At 44.0% G+C, this 17,456-nt stretch overlaps 1 protein-coding gene and 1 pseudogene across 5 annotated transcripts in view; one reads left to right on the top strand and one right to left on the bottom strand.

Moving 5' to 3' along the window:
* The window catches only part of CDC42BPB (CDC42 binding protein kinase beta), a 128,013-nt gene that overhangs the window by 9,801 nt on the left and 100,756 nt on the right, over nt 1–17,456 (top strand). The window lies entirely within an intron of this gene.
* Nucleotides 1,570–6,303, bottom strand: LOC100980462 (large ribosomal subunit protein eL13-like; annotated as a pseudogene).

The following is a 17,456-nucleotide window of genomic DNA, read 5'->3' as shown; positions in this document are numbered from 1 at the left end:
CACCACCACACCCAGCTAATTTTTTGTATTTTAGTAGAGACAGGGTTTCACCATGTTGCCCAGGCTGGTCTCGAACTCCTGAGCTCAGGGAATCTGCCCGCTTCGGCCTCCCCAAGTGTCAGGATTACAGGCATGAGTCACCATGCCTGGCTGAAAATGCCCTTTCTTCCCTCACATTTGAATGGCACTTTGCCTGCGTACAGAATTCTAGGTTGGAAGTCATTGTTCCTCAGAAGTTTGAAAGCATGGAGGCATTGCTGTCTACACTGAGAGTGTTGGTAATGAGAAGTCTGAGACCACGATGGTTTCCAAGTCTCTGTGTGGGACTTTTCTTTTGTAAAATCTCTGGAAGCTTTCAGGGAACTCTTGTTTATCTCTAATGTTCTTTGATGGGTCTTTTTGATTGGGACGCTTGGGTCCTTCAGCTCTGGGGAACTTTTGTTGATAATACTGTAGTTTTAATGTTTGTTCTAATTTTTTTTTTTTTTTTTTTTTGAGACAGAGTATTACTCTGTTGCCCTGGCTGGAGTGCAGTGGCGTGATCTGAGCTCACAGGAACCTCCGCCTCCCAGGTTCAAGTGATTCTCCTGCCTCAGCCTCCCAAGTAGCTGGGATTACAGGCGTCCGCCACCAAGCCCAGCTAGTTTTTGTATTTTCAGTAGAGATGGGATTTCACCATGTTGGCCAAGCTGTTCTCGAACTCCTTACCTCGTGATCCACCCGCCTTGGCCTCCCAGAGTGCTTGGGATTATAGGCATGAGCTGCTGCGCCCAGCCAAGAACACTTAAAAATCAAAGATACAGTGTCGGAAACAAAAATTCAATGTAAGGCTGGGCGCGGTGGCTCATGCCTGTAATCCCAGCACTTTGGGAGGCCAAGGCAGGTGGATCAACTCTCAGGAGTTGGAGACCAGCCTGGCCAACATGGCAAAACCCCGTCTGTACTAAAAATACAAAAACTAGCCGGGCATGGTGGCAGGTGCCTGTAATCCCAGCTACTCTGGTGGCTGAGGCAGGAGAATCGCTTGAACCCAGGAGGCAGAGGTTGCAGTGAGCTGAGATCACGCCACTGCACTCCAGCCTGGGCGACAGAGAGAGACTGTCTCCAAAAAAAAGTGTTGTTGTTCTCAGTAGTCCTTTTTATAACATCCTCTTTCTGTTTCATGAAGGCAGTGCGTTTTAGACACATTTCTTTGTTTAATGTTTTGTTGATTCCTGCACACGTTTGTTACGTAGATGTTTCTTTCCCTTTGCCTCCTACCTTGTCTGTTTCCTGTGCGTTTTCACCTGTTTTCTACTTTGGTCATTCTCTTTGTTAGAGGCTTCTCGCCGAAACTCTGGTGATTACTGGCTGTCTTTCCATGGTTATGAATGGGACGATTGGAAACTCCCTGTATGCATGGGGCCGACTTTTAAGTGTTGAGTCTCACCATGAGGAAATAGAGCATGGACCCTGCCAATTTGAGGGCCACTGCCAGAAGTTAGTGATAGAATTCTTTATTTTGGGGCTGTAAGTCTCCCTAGAGAGGAGTTTCCAGTCTCCTGCTTGGGGTTTAGGGGTTGGGGGGCATAGCTGTCAGTTTCTGGGAAGGTGGCTGAGGTGGAGGAGGGCTGGTGGGGGAGGATCTGACTGTTTCTCCCACAGACTTGAAGCGGATGCTCTTTTGTGCCCATTACCCTCAGGCCTTCAGAGATCTGAGCGCCTCTTCTCATTCCCCAGCCTCGTTGCCCCTGCTGCGCAGTTAAGTTCTGGTTTTCTGGCTTTGCTGGGTTAGATACCACTCGTCCATTTGCTTTTTCCCACTCTGCAAAATCGTGTTGACATTTCTAGTCTGCTGTCATCCCTTGTCGTACACTTAGCAAATATTTTTTAAGGACTTAAGATGTGCTAGGCACTGCAGCAGTGAAGAAAACAAAATTCCTGTTCTGGAGCTCACGTTGTCCTTGAGGCTCGTGGCAGTGTGATTATGCGCCGCTGTGGTTTCCAGGTGTGCGAGACGCCCCAGCTCTCATCTCTGCACGAAGTCAGAGTGTAGTTCCTCTTTGTTTTGATTTGGATATGTTGCTGTTTCTATTCTTACACTTACTTACTTGAAAGAGTCCCCCATGAGTAGAAGGAGGAAATGGGACGACAGGAGAGCAGGTTTTTCTTTTTTCTCTCGTGGCTGTACAAGCATTGGAGGAGAGGAGAAGGGGGTTATGAGAATGTGAAGAAGCAGGGAGTACCTGAAGGAAGTGTTGAAAGTGGAAATACGGTGGCTGGACAGCGCCTGCTGCTCGGGGCTGGGAGGGTGCAGGGGTCCCTGTGGAGACCATGTGATGTGGGGCTGTTCACAGCTGGGCTTTTGTGACGCAGGAGTTGCCTATAGAAACTTCATCTTTCTGGAAATGTCATAGAGCTGTGTTTAACCTCCAGAGCTTTTGGTATGTAGGAAATCACCCATTGAAAATAAACCAGAGCAGAATAAGAAATATTCTTGCCCCTCTTCATTCTCTAAAAACATAAATAACGTAGCGAGGTGCAAAGGTGACTAGAACTCCCTTGCCACAGCACCCAAAACAGCACTTCAGGGTCCTTGCTGTGTTGTACTTCACCCTTGTTAGTGCGAAATCATTGAATTAAAATAATTCAATCTATCACTTTGTTTAAAAAACTGGTGAGCCGAATTTATTTTTCAATATTTATTTATTTATTTATTTATTTATTTATTTATTTATTTATTTTAGAGACAGAGTCTCCCTATGTTGGCCAGGCTGGTCTTGAACTCCAGAGCTCAAGGGATCCTCTTGCCTCGGCCTCCCAAAGTGCTGGGATTACAGGTGTGAGCCACCACACCTGACCCATCTTATACTTTAATTTGAAATACCATTTCTACTGATGCTTTACTATTGAGAAAGATGTTGATTTTATCAGTGGTTATGCAGCAATCCTTAAAGGTTAATTTTGGAGGCCGGGCACGGTGGCTCACGCCTGCAATCCCAGCACTTTGGGAGGCCGAGGTGGGAAGATTGCTGGAGCCCAGGAGTTCAAGACCAGCTTCAGCAACATAGTGAGACCCCCGTCTCTGCAAAATTAAATTTAAAAAATTAGGGCCAGGCGTGGTGGCTCACGCCTGTAATCCCAGCACTTTGGGAGGCTGAGGCTGGTGGATCATGAGGTCAGGAGATCGAGACCATCCTGGCCAACATGGTGAAACCCCATCTCTACTAAAAACACAAAAAGTTAGCCGGGCATGGTGGCGGGCGCCTGTAGTCCCAGCTACTCAAGAGGCTGAGGCGGGAGAATTGCCTGAACCCGGGAGGTGGAGGTTGCAGTGAGCCGAGATTGCACCAGTGCACTCGAGCCTGGGTGACAGAGCGAGACTCTGTCTCAAAAAAAAAAAAAAAAAAAAAGTGCCGGCTGTGTTGGTGTGCACCTGTAGTTCAGCTACTTGGGAGGATTGGTTGAACCCAGGAGGTTGAATCTGCAGTGAGCTATGATTGCACCACTGCACTCCAGCATGGGCGACAGAGTGAGACTCTGTCTCCAAAAAGTAATAATAATAATTTTGCAGCTCTGTCTTAAATGGATGTTTGTTTTCTAACCCGAAGTATTTGAAACCAAATTGTTGAAAAGTCTTTGTTTATTAATAGAGCAGCTTTCTGATGTACCTTTAAAATGAAACTGGATTCAAATATGTGGGAAATACTGTCTGACTAGCAGCGAATTGAGAAGTTACTGGAAATGCTCTATTTCCAGTTTTACCAGTTAATTAAGGTGTCAGGGATGGCATTGATATTATACTGTGTCATAACAAGAAATATTTCTCAAAACATCAGACATTGACATGGTTTTATGTAACCAAAATGATAAGCCTGGATATATTTCCTTCTACAAATATTTAATTATTTTTTTAAAAAGCAAGATTTGTGTTTATGAAGTTTTGATAATCTTTGTGACATAATATGTTAGGAGGAGTTTTAAATAGAAACCAGCTGTCAGCAATATAGAGAAATTTAAGTTGAATTATACTGCTAATAGTTTATTTCAGTGAAGAAGAAAGGCTTCTCTGCCATTTACAATTACCAGATAATTTTTTTCCTTTTTTTTTTTTGTAACAGCTTTATCGAGATTCAAGTCATGCATGATTTACCTGTTTAAAGCATACAGTTCAGTGTTGGTGTGTTTTAGTATATTCGTCGAGTCGTGCAACCATCTTCGCCATCACCGCCAAAGGAACCCTGTAACCTTTAGCTATTATCCCCAACTCTACCCCCACCCCAGCCCTGAGCAACCACAAATCTACTTTCATTATATATCTGCCTGTTCTGGGTATTTTCTGTAAGTGGCGTCATATAATATGGGTCTTTCATGACTGACATCATGTTGTCAAGGTTCATCCCATGTTGTAGCGTATATAGTGCATTATCCCTTTTTATGGCCAAATAGTACTCCGTTGTGTGGACAGCTCTCATTTTGTTTATCCATTCATCAGTTGATGGACATCTGTTTACCTTTTGTTTATTTATTTGGTGTTTTTGTTTGTTTTCAGATGGAGTCTTGCTCTCTCTCTCAAGCTGGAGTGCAGTGCCATGATCTTGGCTCATTGCAACCTCCATCTCTTGGGTTCAAGCGATTCTCCTGCCTCAGCCTCCCAAATAGCTGGGATTACGCCTGACTAATTCTTGTATTTTTAGTAGAGGTGGCTTTTGGCCGCCTGGTTGGCCAGGCTGGTCTCAAACCCCTGACCTCAGGTGATCCACCTGCCTGGGCCTCCCAAAGTACCTTTTGTTTATTTTTAATACCTATTCTCTGAACATTAATGTACAAGTTTTTGTGGGATATGTTTTCATGTCCCTCGAGTGTATACCTCAGAGTGGAATTGCTGGGTCATGTGAAGGCTCTGTGTTGAGCATCCTGAGGAACTGCCAGGTTGTTTTCTACAGTGGTCTACATTCCCACCAGCAGCCCACAAGGGTTCCAGTTTCTCCGCATCCTTGCCAGCACTTGTTGTCTTCTGTCCTAGTGGGTGTGAAGTCGTTTCTCATTGTGGTTTTGATTTGCTTTTCCCTAATAGTGAATGTTGTTGAACATCTTTTCATGTGTTAGACATTTGTATATCTTCTTCGGATAAATGTCTATTCAAGTTCTTTACTCATTTAAAAAATCGGGTTGTCTTGGCCGGGCATAGTGGCTCACGCCTGTAATCCTAGCACTTTGGGAGGCCGAGGCGGGCAGATCACGAGGTCAGGAGATGGAGACCATCCTGGCTAACACGGTGAAACCCCATCTCTACTAAAAATACAAAAAATTATCCAGGCATGGTGGCGGGCGCCTGTAGTCCCAGCTACTCGGGAGGCTGAGGCAGGAGAATGGCGTGAACCCGGGAGGCGGAGCCTTGCAGTGAGCTGAGATCACGCCACTGAACTCCAGCCTGGGTGACAGAGTGAGACTCCGTCTCAAAAAAAAAAAAAAAAAAAATTGGGTTGTGTTTTTGTTGAATTTTAAGAGTTCTCTGTATATTCTAGATACAAGCCCCATATTGGACATACGATTTGCACATATTTTCTCCCATTTTGTGGGTTGTCATTTCACTATCTTGATGTTATCCTTTGAAGCACAGATGTTCTTAATTTTGAAGTCTAATTTAACTTATTTTTTTTAAACTGCTGATTTATTACAAGTCCCAAGAGGGCTTTATTTTTTGTCTTCAACATCCTGTTCTTCAGCTTCCTTGTCTCTTTGCCGGTATGCCAAAGAGCCGGGCGTCGGCATGGACCATGTGGAGACTAGCGAAGGCTTTGAAATTCTTCTCCTCGGTGATGACTTGGGCTTTCTCCTTCTTACAGACGTTTGGGATGGGCATGACCGGTCCTGTCAGCTGGGTGGCCAGTTTCAGTTCTTCAGCAGAACTGTCTCCCTTCCTGGTGGCCGAGGGCTTCCTGGGGTAGAGGGTGAGGTTGGAGTGGTGCTCCTTCAGCCGCCACACCTTGGCCTGCAGGGACTCGGTGGACTCGTACCGCCTCCTTGGATCCACAGAGATGCTAATGGTCTGGGCCACCTTCTTGTGAATGCCGGCCACCCTGAGCTCCTCCAAGCTGCAGCCGCGGCCGGTGCGCACCTTGGTGTGATTTCGCACTGTGCGGCACCACACGATGGGCCGGATGGGTCCCAACGCGGTGTGCAGGGCAATGTGGGGCACTTTAGCTTGCCCGGCCTTGCATCTGCGGATCTTCCGGGCCGGCTGGTTGAACCATGTGGCCACGAGCCAGCTGCCAGTCCTTGTGGAAGTGGGGCTTCCATGCCATTCTGGCTGGGCGCCATGGCTGCCTAGAGCCCCTTCTGTGCAGGAAAACAAATTTAAGTATTTTTTGTTGTTGTTGTTTTTGCTGTCATATCTAACAATCCATTGGCAGCGCAAGGTCACAAAGTTTCATACCTGTGTTTTCTTTTATACATGTGTTTTCTTCTAAGAGTTTTTTAGTTTTAGCATTTACGTTTAGTTCTTTGGTCAATTTTGAATTAATTTTTGCTATGATACGAGGTAGAGGGGTTACATTCATTCTTTTGCATGCAGATAACCAGTTTGTTCCAACAATGTTTGTCGAACAGACTATATTCTTTCTCCCGTTGAATGGTCTTAGAATCCTTATCAGAATCAGTTGACCATAAATGTATGAGTTTCTTTCTGGCCTCTCGGTTATATTCCATTAATATATGTGTCTCTTCTTATGCCAGTACCACACTGTCTTGGTTACTGTTGCTTTGTAGTAAGTTTTCAAATTAGGAAGTATGAGTCCTCCAACTTTGTTGTTTTTCAAGATTGTTTTGACAATTCTTTCTAAGTTCTTTGAGTTTCCATATGCATTTTAGGAACAGCTTGTCAGTTTCTAATAGTAAGCCAGCTGGGATTCTTACAAGGATTTCATTGAATCTGTAGGTCAATTTGGGGAGTATTGCCATCTTAACAGTATTAAAGTCTCTTGTCCCACGATCATAAGATGCCTTTCCACTTATTTAGAACTTTTAAAATTCAAATAAAGGATGGCTATGGTGGCTCACGCCTGTAATCCCAACACTTTGGGAGGCTGAGGTGGGCGGATCACCTGAGGTTAGGAGTTCAAGACCAGCCTGGCCAACATGGTGAAACCCTGTCTCTACAAAAATACAAAAATTAGCTGGGTGTGTTGGCAGCCGCCTGTAATCCCACCTACTCGGGAGGCTGAGGTGAAAGAATCGCCTGAACCCGGGAGGCAGAGGTTGCAGTGAGTCGAGATCACGCCACTGCACCCCAGCCTGGGCTTCAGAGTGAGACTCCATCTCAAATAAATAAATAAATTTAAATTTAATTTAAAAAAAGTTTCAGTTTTCAGAGTGAGAGTTGTTTAGTTTTCTTTTTAATTGGGGTAAAAATACATAAAGTTTGCTGCTTTAACTTTTTTTTTTTTTTTTTTTTTTTTTTTTGAGACGGAGTCTTGGTCTGTCGTCCAGGCTAGAGTGCAGTGGCACAATCTTGGCTCACTGCAACCTCTGCCTCCCGGGTCCAAGCGATACTCCTGCCTCAGCCTCCCGAGTAGCTGGGATTGCAGGCACCCGCCACGACGCCTGGCTAATGTTTGTATTTTTAGTACAGACAGGGTTTCGCCATGTTGGCCAGGCTGGTCTCGAACGCTTGACCTCAGGCGATCCACCCACCTTGGCCTCCCAAGGTGTTGGGATTACAGGCGTGAGCCACTGCGCCTGGCCACTTTATCTATTTTTAAGTGTTCAATTCAGTGGCATTAATTACATTCACAGTGCAGGGGTAAGAGTTGCACTTACTTTCTTAAATTTATTCCTGAGGTAAATTGATTTTTATATATTGATCTTTTATCCTGCAAAATTGCTGAACTTTTTAATTAGTTTTAATAGTTTTTTTAGTGAATTCATTAGAATTTTTACATAAAAAATCATATAAATTTTATATATAAAATTATCTCTGTGAGTACAGATAGTTTTGCTTCTTCCTTTTTAACTTGGATACCTTTAATTTCTTTTTGTTGTCTACTTGCCCTGCCTAGAACCTTCAGTACAGTGTAGGGTAGAAACAGCGCTAGGGACATTCTTGTCTTTCTTCTGATCTTAGGGAGAAAGCATGTAGCCTTCACCATTAAGTGTGGCATTAGCTGCGGGTTTTCATAAATGCCCCTTTTCAGGTTGAGGAAGTTTCCTTCTATTTCTAGTTTGTTAAGTTTTTGATGTGAAAGGGTGTTGGATTTTGTCGTGATTTTTCTGCATCCATTGAGATAGTTGTGTGGCTCGTTTTCTTCTGTTGATATGGTGTATTGCATTAATTGGTTTTTGTTTGTTGAACCAACCTCACATTCCTGGGATGAATCCCACTTGATCATGGTATATAATTCTTTCTCTGTGTTTGTGAATTTAGTTTGCTAGTATTGCATTTTGTTAAAGATTTTGGCATCTATTCATAAAGGAAATTGATTCTAGTTTTCTTTCCTTGTATGTCTTTTTTTTTTTTTTTTTTTTTTGGTTTGGTATCAAGGTAATACTGGCCTTATAGAATGATTTAGGAAGTGTTCTCCTTTTTCTGGAAGAGTGTGAAGAATTGGTAATAACTCTTATTTAAATGTTTGGTAGATGCACCTGTGAAGCTGTCCAGGCCTGGATAGCTTTCTTGGTATTTTTTTGATTACTAGTTCAATCTTTGTGCCTGTTGTAGATCTATTAACATTTTCTCTTTCTTCAAGAGTCAATTTTGGTAGTTTGTGTCTTTTTATAAATTCGTCCATTTCACCTAGATTATCTAATTTATTGGCATACAGTTGTTCATAGTTTTTCTTAATAATCTTCTTTACTTCTGTTAATGTCAGTAGTGTCCCTTCTTTTATTTCCATCCTAGCAATTTGAGTTGCTGCTGTTTTTTTTCTTGGTCAATCTCAAAAAACGGTTAAAATTGTACATTTTATGTTACGTATATTTTACCATAATAAAAGGTAATTGTAGCCTGTAATCCCAGTACTTTGGGAGGCTGAGGTGGGCGAATCACTTGAGTCCAGGAGTTCGAGACCAGCTTGGGCAACATAATGAGACCCCCCCGTCTCTACAAAAAATAGAAAAATTAGCTGGGCATGGTGGTGCTCACCTGTAGTCTCAGCTACTCGGGAGGCTGAGGTGGGAGGATTGCTTGAACCCAGGAGGTGGAGTTTGCAGTAAGCCGAGCTCATGCTGCTGCACTCCAGCCTGGGAACAGAGTGATACTGTGTCTCAAAAAATAAAAAGTAATTGTAAGTAAGAGTGAGATCCATCCACGTGATTGGGTATAGCTGCAGCTTAGTTCCTTGTGGTTATTGTGTAGTGTCCACCGTATTCACAACCCTCTCTTTGTCCACTCCTGATGGACATCTGGGTTGCCCGCTTTGGGGCTATTAAGGAGTGCTGTGACCAGAAGTTGTTTTGGTGTGTTTTTTTTTTTTTTTTGAGACAGAGTCTCGCTCGCTCTGTTGTCCAGGCTGGAGTGCAGTGGTGTGATCTCGGCTCACTGCAAGCTCCGCCTCCTCCCAGGTTCATGCTATTCTCCTGCCTCAGCCTCCCGAGTCGCTGGGACTACAGGCACGTGCCACCATGCCCAGCTAATTTTTGTATTTTTAGTAGAGACGGGGTTTCGCCATGTTGACCAGGATGGTCTTGATCTCTCGACCTCGTGATCCACCCACCTTGGCCTCCCAAAGTGCTGGGATTACAGGCATGAGCCACCGCACCCAGCCAGTTTTTAAAATTCTTTTTTTTTTTTGAGACGGAGTCTTGCTCTGTCACCCAGGCTGGAGGGCAGTGGCGTGATCTCGGCTCACTGCAAGCTCCGTCTCCCGGGTTCACACCATTCTCCTGCCTCAGCCTCCCAGGTAGCTGGGACTACAGGCGCCCGCCACCACGCCCGGCTAATTTTTTGCATTTTTAGTAGAGACGCGTTTCACTGTGTTAGCCAGGATGGTCTCGATCTCCTGACCTCGTGATCCACCTGCCTCGGCCTCCCAAAGTGCTGGGATTACAGGTGTGAGCCACCACGCCCAGCCTAAAATTCTTTAAAAACTCCTCTCCAGATATCTCTTGAGCCACCTCCCTTAGCTTTGGGCTTTACAAAGCCCTTAGCTTTGGGCCCGTCCTTGGAGGGCAGTTGTAGGTCAGCTGAGCTGCGGTTTTCTGTGATTTGGGATTGCCCCTCATACCATGTATTGAAAGTATCAGAATACCAATCACAAAAGGTACATTTGGCAAGTACTATTTTTATTTTAATTTTTTTTTAATTATGAAAATAAGCCTAAGCGACATAGCAAGACCCCGATTCTACAAATTATACAAAAATTAGCTGGGCATGGTGGTGCACACCTGTAATCCCGGCTGCTCGGGAGGCTGAGATGGGAGGATTGCTTGAGCCTGGGGAGGTCGAAGCTGCAGTCAGCTATGATTGTGCCACTGTACTCCAGCCTGGGTGACACAGTGAGACGCTGTCAAAAAGAAAAAGAAAAGCGTGCTCATGATAAAATAAATTCAAGCAGTACAAGAAGTAGGTATGCCACGAAAAGTGAAAGTCTCCTTCCCCCAAGTTTATTATAATTGTCTTTCTTGCTTTTTTATTTTAAAGCATGTTCTAGTCTTTTTCCATTAAAATTGAATGTTAATTTGAAAGATTGTTTTGTACATTAAAAGCTGATTTTGATTAGTCTAAAAGTCTGAGATGGCCAGACGTGGTGGCTCACGCCTATAAGAGGTGAGCAGATATACCTGAGTCCAGCCTGGGCAGCATAGCGAAACCCTGTCTCTACAAAAAAAAACACAAAAATTAGCTGGACGTGGTGGTGTGGGCCTGTGTCCTAGCTACTCAGGAGGCTGAGGCAGGAGAATTGCTTGAGCCTGGGAGGTCGAGGCTGCAGTGAACCATGATTGTGCCACTGTACTGCAGCCTGGGCGACAGAGCCAGACATTATCTCAGTAAATAAATAAAATAAAAAGTCACGACTTTTAATGAGAAATTAATGTTGAAATATGGTTATTGCATGTATCAGAACTGTGATTTTAGTTTGGCTATTTTTTATTGTCTGTATTGATATACATGCTATAGAATCATATGTGCATTCCCAGAATAAAACATGCTTAGCTGTGGCATTTTATTCTCTTAACTGCACAGTTGAGCCTATTGTATTCATTTTTTTTATTATTTTTTTAAATCTGTATTTCCAAATGAGGAGTAGTCTGTAGATAGTCTGTGGTTTTAACTTTTGTATGTTATCTTTGGAATATTTTGGCGTCAGAATTACTGTAGTTTTAGGAAAAATTAAGAAGCTTTCAGTCTTGTGTTTAAGAATATTTTAGGCCGGGCGCGGTGGCTCACGCCTATAATCCCAGCACTTTGGGAGGCCGAGGCAGGTGGATCACGAGGTCAGATCATCGAGACCATCCTGGCTAACATGGTGAAACCCCGTCTCTACTAAAAATACAAAAAAAAATTAGCCGGGCGTGGTGGCAGGTGCCTGTAGTCCCAGCTACTCGGGAGGCTGAGACAGGAGAATGGCGTGAACCCAGGAGGCGGAGCTTGCAGTGAGCTGAGATCGCGCCACTGCAGTCCAGCCTGGGCGACAGAGCGAGACTCCCACTCAAAAAAAAAAAAAAAAAAGAATATTTTATTTTATTTTTATTTTTTGAGACAGAAGTACAGTGGCATGATCATGGCTCACTGCAGCCTTGACCTCCTGGGCTCAGGTGATCCTTCCACCTCAGCATCCCCAGTAGCTGGTACTACAGGTGCGTGCCACCACACTTGGCTAATTTTTGTATTTTTGTACAGATGAGGTTTCGCCATGTTGCCCAGGTTGGTTTCGAACTCCTGAGCTAAAGCGATCCTCCTGCCTTGGCCTTCCAAAGTGCTGGTGTATTACAGGTGTGAGCCGCTGTGCCCGGCCTTATTTTTTTTTATTTTTTATTTTTTTGAGACAGAGTCTTGCTCTGTCACCCAGGCTGGAATGCAGTGGCGTGATCTCCGCTCACTGCAAGCTCCGCCTCCCGGGTTCATGCCATTCTCCTGCCTCAGCCTCCTGAGCAGCTGGGACTACAGGCGCCCGCCACCACATCCAGCTAATTTTTTGTATTTTTAGAAGAGATGGGGTTTCACCATGTTAGCCAGGATGGTCTCGATCTCCTGACCTCGTGATCCGCCCACCTTGGCCTCCCAAAGTGCTGGGATTACTGGCATGAGCCACCGCGCCTGGCTGCCTGGCCTTGTTTTTAGTATTTTGTAGAGTTGAAGTCTTACTATGTTGCCCAGGCTGGTCTCCAATTCCTGGGCTCAAGTGATCCTCCTGCCTGGCAGGCCTCCCAAAGTGCTGGAATTATAAGTGTAAACCACCACACCTGACCCCTGAAAAATATTTTAGAGAGTGAAATTTTAAAGTATGCATTTATAAAACCACTTGAGCTGGGTGCGGTGGCTCACACCTGTAATCCCAGCATTTTGGGAGGCCGAGGCAGGCGGATCACCTGAGATTAGGAGTTCGAGACCAGCCTGACCGACAAGGAGAAACCCCGTCTCTACTAAAAATACAAAATTAGCCGGGCATGGTGGCGCATGCCTGTAATCCCTGCTACTTGGGAGGCTAAGGCAGGAGAATTGCTGGAACCTGGGTGGCGGAAGTTGTGGTGAGCTGGGGTTGTGCCACTTGCACTCCAGCCTGGGCAACAAAAGCGAAACTCCGTCTCAAAAAAAAAAAAAAAAAGTATAGAATTAATTGCTAGTTGCCCCTATTGAATGGTGGTATTTTTGAATACTGCTAGATCCTCAGTTGATCAGATTTTATAGTTTTTCTCCAATAGCATTTTAATAATAATTGGTTTGTAATATAAATAAAACTTTGTTTAATATTAAGGAAAGAAACTTTAAAAATCCAGGCTATTCTGAATTAGTATCCATTTCATAGTCCCCTCTACATCCCTTTTCTTTTTTTTTTTTTTTTGGAGATGGAGTCTCACTCTGTCGCCCAGGCTGGAATGCGGTGGCACGATCTTAGCTCACTGCAACCTCCGCCTCCCGGGTTCAGGGGATTCTTTTGCCTCAGCCTCCCAAGTAGCTGGGATTATAGATGTGTATCATCACGCCTGGCTAATTTTGTATTTTCAGTAGAGATGGGGTTTCCCCATGTTGGCCAGGTTGGTCTCGAACTCCCAACCTCAGGTGATGTGAGCCACCTGCCTCGGCCTCCCAAAGTGTTGGGATTGCAGGCATGAGCCACCACACCCAGCCTCTACCTCCCTTTTCTTAACAGTTTATTTTTTTCCCGGCTATGGTAATTCCTGTTGATTGTATTGCAAGTTTAATGATGCTTAAAATACTGCATTTATAATTTGAGAGAAATATTCTCAGTAAAATGAACTTTAAATGTTTTCATTTTTACTGTTTTTTAAATGTGTATTTTTAAAATGAGATAAGGTCTCACTAGTTGAGCCCAGGTTTGTCTCAAACTCCTGGCCTCAAGTGATCCTCTCACCTTGGCCTCTCAAAACGCTGGGAATAGGCATGAGCCATCACGCCTGGCCTTAAATGTTTTTAAAAATAAAGTTTGGTATGGAGAATTTTAAATGTTTCTTGTTTGTCCTAAAGCGTTCTCCAGTACCACATTGGAAAGGAAGACTTAGATAAACATTTTAACAGTAAGAGAGTCGCCATCTTAGACTTTTTGAAAGTCCAGTCAGTCCAAAGGGCCTGTATCAATCAGATGCAGGAGATGGAGACAGATATGTTACGCTGAATACTGAAGCTGTTTGCCATGGCAGCTTTGTAGAATCCGTACAGAAGTTTTATCAGCTCATAAAACTGCTTTATGACCCAGAAGGAATGCCAGCAATAAAACAAACGTACTCATGGCAAATACACCAGGCGTGGGGCTGATTTTCCTGCCGCAGTGCACTTCCAGTGAGGAAACTGCTGTGTGGTTTGGGGCAGGAGCTTGTAGTGATTTGGATTCAATCTTCCTGTTTTGAGTATTTGTAAAAGGAAACTAATTTTTCAAAAACTTCTAGCTGGTATCCCATGTCACTCAGCCATCCTCTATTTAAATATTATTGAAAATAGTGATGAGCTCATGTATGAAAATGTCATTCTTCCTTTTTTGGAGTCTCTTGAGTTTTTTATATGGTGATATTTGTGTAATGAGTATTAATAAAAGTGATAGTAATTGGTAATATTTCCTATTCAAATTTCAAAGTTTAAAATTTCAAATAGGAAATTTCAAATACCTTTAGAAGTAGAGCAGCTGGGTGTGGTGGCTTACACCTGTAATCCCAGCACTTTGGGAGGCCGAGGTGGGTGGATCATGAGGTCAGGAGATAGAGACCATCCTGGCTAACACAGTGAAACCCCGTCTCTACTAAAAATACAAAAAAATTAGCTGGGCGTGGTGGCGGGCGCCTGTAGTCCCAGCTACTTGGGAGGCTGAGGCAGGAGAATGGCGTGAACCCAGAAGGCGGGGCTTGCAGTGAGCAGAGATGGCGCCACTGCACTCCAGCCTGGGTGACAGAGCGAGACTCTGTCTCAAAACAAACAAAAAAACAAAAAACAAAAAGAGGTAGAGCATATAGAATAATGAACCACCAGTTTCAACAGTTATCAACTCACAGTCAGTTGTATTTCACTTTTATTCCCTTTCCCCAAAAAGGATTATTTTAGGAAAATCCCAGAAATCTGTCATCTCATTTGTAAATATTTCAGTGTGTGTCTCAAGAAGATGAGGGTTTTCTTTAAAAACATAGCCATAATAATATGACATTAAAAAATAACAGTAATTTCTCAATATCATAAAATAGTCATTGTTTAAATTTCCTTTTTTTTTTTAAAAAAAAAAAGTGGATTTGTGGCCGGGCACGGTGGATTATGCCTGTAATCCTCGCACTTTGGGAGGCTGAGGCAGGTGGATCATCAGGAGTTCGAGACCAGCCTGGGTAACATGATGAAACTACTAAAATATAAAAATTAGCCAGGCGTGGTGCTGCATGCCTGTAATCCCAGCTACTCAGGAGGCTAGGGCAGGAGAATTGCTTGAACCCGGGAGGCAGAGGTCGCAATGAGCCTAGATCACACCACTGCACTCCAGACTGAGCAACAGAGCGAGACTCTGTCTCAAAAAAAAAAAAAAAAAAGTGGATTTGTTTTATAGGCATTTGGATTGTACACCTCCTTAATCTCTTTTAATCTGTAAGCTCTTTCTCTCTCCTTTTTTTTTTTTTTTTTGTTTGCAGTTTATTTGTGGAAGAATTGGCATTTGTCCTGTCCTGTTCAAAAGTTTTAACTGGTTTCTAGTGTTTTCCTAGCTGGACAAATTTGGGATTTGACAGATCATTCCTATACTATTGGCCCAGTATATTTTGTGGGAAATAAACTATTCGGGGGTTCAATCGATGTAAAAAAAATAGGCATTTCTGGTTTCATTTCAGATGTTGCAGTGGTAAAGTATATTCCAGTCAGGAGCTGGTGAGGCCTGAGGCCCAAGTGTGCACCCACGCGGGGTTGCAGAGAGGCCGAGAAGTGCGTTATTACCTCCCTTCTCCTTGGTCCTCGTGGGTGGGCATGAGAGGTTGGATCTGTCACTCTGAGACAGCAGAGGGAGACAAGGAGAAGTGAATGAAATACGTGTTGCTTCTCCAGGCCTTCATATCAGAAACACCTGCCGCTGCCCTGAGGACACAAGGCTGGCCGCCGGCTGGTGCTCTTGGCTCCCTCTGCTGCTTGCTGGGTGAGGATGCCCTGGGCTTGTGGCATTTTTCTTAAAAAAAAAAAATAATAATAATAATAATAGAAGGGAGGTCTTATAGTAGTTGTTCACTGGAGACACTTTGGAGTTGACGATTAGTGAGGACTCAACTTTTTAAAATGTGATCTTAAGCTTTTTGATTTTTTAATTGAAGTTCAGAAAAATTAGTTGATACTTGTCCACCCATGTGAGTGATGCTGTAGTCTCTGGTACATCAGCTTTTTAATTGGTTTCTGGAATCCAGCCCTTAGAAGCCAGACGGGTTGGACATTCTACCTGCAAATCAGGCTGCACAGAGGCTGGGCCTTGGTGCTGTTAGGAGCCCCAGGCCCTTCCTGCTGAGAGCACTGGGGAAAGGCCTGCGTGTGGGTGCCTGTAGAGAAATACCAGGCTCATCCGAAATTGGAAATCGCCAGACGTTCTGGAAAAGTACAATTTTCATAATCAAATAAACCCTGGTAGTATAAATCTTGTATTTTTACTGCAGCGTTTGTTTAAGGAGAAGCATTTTTGACAGCTCTTGTAGCTTGTGAAAGGAAATGCAGACTGCACAAAGCTAGATGTCCTTTTGCAAAATGTTAAACATTTGCTGACCTTGCCGTAAAGTTTTATTGATTATTTGGAAAGCTCTTTCATTTGTTGATTTTAGTGTCTCATCTCTAGGCATCTGGTGAAAAGGGTAGTTTTCCTGGCTTACCAATTACTTTCATGAAATCAGAGGAACATTTTCAAGTCTTCTGTGAAAACATCCTTCCTTCCTGTTTATTACTGCGTTTACGTGGGGATGGTGAGCCAAAAGATGACGATACAGGAGCACACTGGCCATCTTTCTCTGCTTGGTGTCTGGGTCATGTACTTTTTTTATTTCATTTCCTTCATGCCGGCGTTTTTATAATACTGAAAAATATCAGCATAAAATATTTTTTTTAATTAAAAAAAGTAACTCAGAAATGCTTAGGTTCAGTTGGATATGTGACATATTGGAGGTGGGTAGTCTGGCAGCCAATCTGAACACTTTTGTGTGTGTGTAGAGACAGGGTGCCACTGTGTCACCCAGGCTGGAGTGCAATGGCTCAGTCTTGCCTCACTGCAATTCCCACCTCCTGGGCTCAAGCCATCCTCCCGTCTCAGCCTCTCGAGTAGCTGGGACTGTAGGTGCATGCCACCACACTGACCTAATTTTTGTGAATTTTTTTGTAGAGACGGGCTTCCGCCATGTTGCCTAGGCTGGTCTGGAACATCTAGGCGTAAGTGATCTACCTGTCTCAGCTCCCAGAGTGCTGGGATTATAGGTGTGAGCCAGCCCTGAACACTTTTTTTTTTGAGATGGAGTCTTCCTCTGTCACCCAGGCTGGAGTGCAGTGATGGGATCTGGGCTCACTGCAACCTCCACCTCCCAGGTCGAAGTGATCCTCCCGCCTCAGCCGCCCAAGTAGCTGGGACTACAGGCGTGCACCACCACACTCAGCTAATTTTTATATTTTTAGCAGAGATGGGGTTTCACCATGTTGGCCAGGCTGGTCTTGATCTCCTGACCTCGGGTGATCCACACACCTTGGTCTCCCAAAGTGCTGAGATTACAGGCATAAGCCACTGTGCCTGGCCACCTGAACACATTTAATTGTTGAGGCTGAAATAAATAACATTTAAAATGAGTGAAGCCATTGTTATCCAAACTATGCTCCT

Source organism: Pan paniscus, chromosome 15 (genome assembly GCF_029289425.2).
Source record: "Pan paniscus chromosome 15, NHGRI_mPanPan1-v2.0_pri, whole genome shotgun sequence".
Taxonomy (NCBI): Eukaryota; Metazoa; Chordata; class Mammalia; order Primates; family Hominidae; genus Pan; species Pan paniscus.
The sequence above is the reverse complement of the archived record's forward strand: the minus strand, read 5'-3'. Positions and strand labels throughout refer to the sequence as shown.